This window comes from Leptodactylus fuscus, chromosome 6 (assembly GCF_031893055.1).
Source record: "Leptodactylus fuscus isolate aLepFus1 chromosome 6, aLepFus1.hap2, whole genome shotgun sequence".
NCBI lineage: Eukaryota > Metazoa > Chordata > Amphibia > Anura > Leptodactylidae > Leptodactylus > Leptodactylus fuscus.
Window position 1 is genome coordinate 150,150,711 of NC_134270.1, and position 6,000 is coordinate 150,156,710.

A 6,000-nucleotide genomic window follows, 5' to 3' on the forward strand; every position below is an offset into this window, starting at 1 on the left:
GTGAAATCAAAGATTCTAGTCATTTGTTTTCATGATGTGACTGCAAAAATCGTATTGCCAGTTATGTGGCTACACATGACATAGAAGACTAATCCAATAGGTAGGATAAAGGGCTATACTGTATTCCGCGAGAGATACAAAAACACCTCTAGGATAAGGCCCCACGGGCCGGAAACACCGCGCTAAAGCGCTGCGGGAACAACCGTGGCTAGAACGCATTGCGGTTCTTCACACACTGCTTTGAAAAGAAATTTCACAAAGTTTTTCTCCGCGGACTTTCTGTTACCATTATGTCTACGGGAAAGCCGCTGGCGTTTCCGTAGATATAATGGACATGCTGCAATTTCCAAAATCACGCCAGTTTTGGAAATCACAGCGAGTCCGCATAAATCCCATCCACTTTGAATGAACTGTATAACGCCACACTCTTTCCTGCAGCGTTTCCACTGCGAGCAAATCACGGAGTTTCCGGCCCTTGGCGCCCCGGCCTTAGGCTCCACGTTGTAGCAATGCTGCTTTTTTGGTTGCACATTTTGTTGACACCTGACATTGGCTCAAAAAAGCGCAGCAAAATCTGCAACAACAAAAAGCTGCGTTTGCGCAATGTGGGGCTTTAGACTTAGGCAGCAGGAACTTATGGAAATTCAGAATGCAAAATATCATGAAACAACACATGGCCTGAAGACAGTGAGGGCCTAGTCACACATACAACTACATCAGCCACAAAAAAACAAAAAGCAAAAAAAAAAAAACACAGAACATGTTCTACCATTTTCTTGCAACCAATTCATTCATTGAAGTGAATGCGTCAATGAGAAAAAAACAAAAAAAAAAAAACAAACACAGGTCCCACACGGACGCTGCTAAATACACGGCTGACTCTCGGATCGGTCATGTGAATAAAGTATACGCTGGAGCAAATGGTAAAGTGGTCATGCTGTAAAGGGCGGCCATAATGGTAGTGTATACTCCACACGTGTCATGGTGGGAACCCTCACGTGGGATGGCTTCAGCTACGAGACCTGGATTTAGATCTATTCTGCCAATAGGCCCTTGACTTCCCCCCCCACCGACCTACAAAATACCGTCCAGTAACAATTACCTTATGGGACACCAACTAGTAACTATAATGCGGGTAGTCCGCCTGTCTGGGTATTCCGGCTCCCACACGGACCGAGTTTCACAGCCTGGCGGCAGAGGGCTCGGAACGGAATAAAAAATACCTATCCCTAATCCCTCACCAAACACTGCGCACGTAACCGCTGGTCTGTACATCCGTTCCACTAGCCATGGTGGCCAGTGATGGGCTCAAGGGATATTTCGTCAAGACAGGACTAGAGACAGAAACCAGCGGCAAAATAGGAGCACCAACTGTGATCCCCCCGCCACCATTTTTTTTTTATATTCGCTGTTTGCTATGTTTTACTCCGCAGCGGTTCGCCATGTGGGGCCTAGGCCTTAGCTCGGTGTCTCAAGTAGCATTTACTGCACCAAAGCCAGAAGTGGATCCAGTAGGACAGAGAAGTATAAATGTCCATTGCCTTCTGACTTTGGGTCAAGAATCTGCAGTAAAAGAATCTGAGTGACTCGGCCTTAAACAGAACAAGTTTTCTCCCCACATTCGTCTGTACGGCCCACACAGTAGGGAGACTCATAAGAAGTTCCGAAAAATGTCTGCCTCCATGACAACTAGGTTATCTCCCAGGTCTCCACTTCTGGGAACTTCTAGAAGCAACCACAGACATATTTCTGAATGATACTCTATGTAGAAGTCTCACCTTTCCAAGCTTTATACTAGGCCAAACGCCTCTTTAATAAAACTTACATGGCCACCCCTTAAGGTGACGTCACACAAATCCTTATCTATTACTTACACAGTAGGACTTCAGCCAATATTTAAGGATAGGTAAAACAAGACTGCTTTCTCCTAGAAACACTGCCACACCTGTCCAGAGGTCGCGACCGGTATTGCTGCTCGACTCAAATTCACCTTGACCAGTGTGGCGTCACTTCTGGGAGAAAGCAGACAGATTTTTTTTTCTAATGTAGATTATGAGCCCCATATAGGGATATATATATATATATACACATATATATAGATCACAATGTACATTTTCCCCTATCAGTATGTCTTTGTAGAATGGGAGGAAATCCACGCAAGCACGGGGAGAACATACAAACGCCTTGCAGATGTTGTTCCTGGCGGGATACGAATCCAGGACTCCAGCGCTGCAAGGCTGCAGTGCTAACCACTGAGCCATCGTGTTGCCCCTTAAAGGGGTGTTCCCATATACGTAATTATTTTTAAATTTTTTGATAATTAAAAGTTAAATATTTTTGCAAATATAAGTAAACATTTTGCAGAGTTTTAAAGATTTTCTCTAAATATCTTGTGGTCTCAGTCTATGGTCTTGATCGGTTGCCAGTGGATATGACCATGAATACAGGAACTTTCTAAGGTCAGAAAATCAGCCATGATTTCCTTATTGTGGCCGGGATATCTTCTCATACATATAGTGTCCCTGCCTGATAACCCAGGTACAATAAGACAATCATAGCTGGGTTCCTGACAAGACCCAGACCATAGAAAGTTTCTGCATTAGTGGTCGTAACCATTGGCAATCGATCAAGATAACACACTGTCACCACTAAGAAAGTTAGAGAAAATCTTTAAAACGTTGCAGAATTTCTAATTACTTATATTTGCAAAAATTTGTAACTTTTAATTCTCTACAAATATAGATATGATCATGTACATGGGAATACCCCTTTAAGCATTCCTTTATACTAAAAAGAAACCCAGGCTGCACCGAATATACACCTGGGATGAAACAGCAAAAAGTAGCCGCGCTACAGAAATATTCATGGGGTCATTTTCTTAAGGGTGCATTCACACCATGCAGTTGGGCCCAATTACAACAGCATCGGAAAAAATTGCATGCAGGTGAAATATAATATTTTATATTATTATCTATTGGGCTAAAATAAAAGAACTCACCTGTGCCCGGGTCCTCCATTCCAGCGTCAGGTCCACTATTCCATTCGGTCCATGGACTGCTATGACCAAGCACAGGCCTCGGCGGTCACATGTTGGGTACCAGTGATGTCACTGCTAATGCATCACCAGTACCCAACACGTGACCACTGGGGTTAGTGGTCACATACACAGAATAGGGGACCTGATGCCGAAACGAAGGACGGGAAGGGGGGGGATGCGAGTAGTGTTTGGGGTTTTTTAATTATTACTGTAGCCCACTCCCGATCCCCATCAGTTTTTTCCAGTTTGGTGGAAGGCTCCTACGCAATTTTAAAGGGAACCTATCACGTCAAAAATACTGCAAAATACTGAGTCTAGGAGGCGGAGCTAAAAGTAACAGCTTTCTCTGGCCACATGACAGGTTATCCGGAATCTTTTCCCACAATCCCATACATCAATCCGCTCGGCTCCTCCTGCTCTATAACATGCCGCCTACAGATCAGACTGCATTTTTCACATGACAGGTTCCCTTTAACTGCATGGTGTGAATGCAACCCAAGGCCACAGTTGTATAAAGCACTCAGGACCCAATAGGAAGTACAAGATGTTACAACAATCTGCACAGTGTGCATGGGACCTTCACACACCATCCTCTACTAACATGCAGCCTAGGCTAGAAACATATGACAAAAGCACAGGAGCAAATCTGCAGTGCAAAAGCCTGATGTGAACAGGGCCCTGGCATGTCAGGGGTCTCCTGAGCAGGAAGTGCTGAGCACAGAATGCAGCTGTTTCACGTCACATGAGGGAAGCAGGTGAGGCCAGGGCTGTAGGCCTGACAGGTACCGCTACACACCACACAGCCGCATCCATGTGTGAACTAGGCACAGCAGCCCCCTCACTACGGATGGACGTGGGGCCCTAAAACCAATCCACATTACACCATTTACATGCCCTCACTGCTTCCAGGTTCCCCCACTCCTCCCCCACTTGGTACTGCCCACAGCACACGCTATAGTGCAGTGGGCAGAACCACAGGGGCAAAAGGGGGGGTGGGAACGTTAAAAACCCAAAATACAAAACCCTGCGAGGGACCTGGAAGGAAGGGAGGCGGAGGAGGGGTTAATAATACCCGAGCGCTATGTGCCGCTCTCTATCCGCCGAGGTGGACACGTTTACAGACACCCCCCTCCTCCTCGCTGAAGCACACACAAAAAGCAAGGGAACAGTACGGAAAAATCACAGTTTCATTCATAAGAGATGCCCAGGAAGGGGATGGATGGCGACCACACGCCCAGGGCCACCTACCAACTGCCAAAGAGGCTGCAAATTAAAAAGTTAAGAGGAGAACTTACCTAAAATGGCCACTGCTGCAGCCAAAATACAAACAGCTATTATTTGGTGAAGTTTAGCACAAGACACCCTGCAAGGACACCCTAACTTGGCCGGGGAACGCCTCCTCCTCGATCTCATTGGCTAGCCTAGTGGCAGGCAGGCGAAAAGCTCAGCGCTGATTGGTCGATGGCTTGTCAAACAAGTGGTGGTCGTTTCAAGGCTGGTTGCGGCGTGGTTATTGCTTTGCTCCATTGTGCTGCTATTTGCATGGATGAGATGTGCTCGGCGATTGGTGGAGAGCAGGAAGGGGGGGATAGAAGGGGGTGCAGTGTGAGAGACAAGGGGAGCCCAGGGGGGGTCCTGCTGGATATTTGAGCTGCTTTTTCCTGCTAGGCTGGAGCAGTTCTGAGGAGGAAACCTTCACATGCCTTGGTCACTGCACATACATGAGCACATGGAGTGTCAGCCAGTGCACTGGGAGGACTTTACTGCACTGCATTGGCAAAGTGGGGGGGCTTGGATAAAACTCAGGAAGGAGGTGTGACCCCACTTTTAGAAAACTCGCTCACTCAGATCATGAGCTGTCATGTGTACCAAGTTACACAAGTTCTGCTGTCCCTGTGACAAACAATGCAACTTATATTTGCATGGTTATAAATGCAGATTTTTTTTGTCAGAATTGGTATTGGGACTGAGCGCCGTTTATTGCACCTTGACCGTTTTTTTTGTTTCTGTTATCATTTTTTTGCAAAAATGGGGTGTGACCTTCAAATCACATTTAAGGACACATGCATGCTGAAAATCTGCATCGAACGCCACAATATATACGCACTGGAAATTTAACGGAAAATCTGCATGTATATGTATGTTAATCTGCACAGAAAATCCGCACCACGTGGATTTTGAAGTAATAATCTTAAAATAAATAAATAAATAATTACGTTTCCGTATGGAAAAATAGAGCATTACTTGCGTAAGAATCATTGACCTTAAAGGGCTTGTCCAACTCTTTGATATTTTTCATGTTTAATTCTGCAGCTAAAGAGGCCATGAACATAACAACCATTACTCACCTCTTCCTGGACACCTGTCTCCAGCAGCGATAGATCCGGTCTTCTGTATATAGAGCCTCTGGATGATGTCACCAGTAACATCTCATCTGTGCTAGGTGACCTCTTCACGAACATCTTTCTGGGGTCTGGAAGCAGAAGGCCACTGAAAACGGGAGCGGGTAGAGATGAGTAATGGTTTATGTTCATGGTCCTTTCAACACCCCAATTAAGCTTTAAAGAGGACCTTTCATGTTCTTGGGCGCATTTAGTTTCATATACCGCTAGAAAGTTGACAGTTCTGTGAGGAACGTTCCCTATCCATAGACTGGGACTGGGGGGCGATCTTCACAGCTCAGCATTACTCTGACAGTATAGGGCTATGGACGAGTACAGTCATGAGGGGTGTTCCTCATAGCCCAGCTAGACTGTCAGGAAAGCCCTTCTGACAGTGAAGAGATATCGGTGACAGCAGTGATATCTCCAGCCCAGGGGCACATAATGGGAAAGCCAACAGTGGCGGTGAATTTAGCGCACTGTCGGCTTTCTCGCGGTATATAAAACCGCATGTGCAGAAGGACATGAAAGGTCCTCTTTAAAGACAGACAACCCCCCCTTATAAGATTATAGTGCAGATTT

General features: G+C 45.9%; 1 protein-coding gene across 4 annotated transcripts in view; it reads right to left on the reverse strand.

The window, feature by feature from the left end:
- The window catches only part of CHD6 (chromodomain helicase DNA binding protein 6), a 65,559-nt gene extending 61,131 nt beyond the window's left edge, over positions 1-4,428 (reverse strand). For 3 of the 4 annotated variants that reach the window (XM_075277507.1, XM_075277508.1, XM_075277505.1), the window contains exon 1: positions 4,333-4,428. The gene's annotated coding sequence lies outside the window, so the exon portion shown is untranslated. The remainder of the gene's footprint in view (positions 1-4,332) is intronic. The other variant, XM_075277506.1, reaches the window with a different exon arrangement.
- Between the last annotated feature and the right edge of the window lie 1,572 nt (positions 4,429-6,000).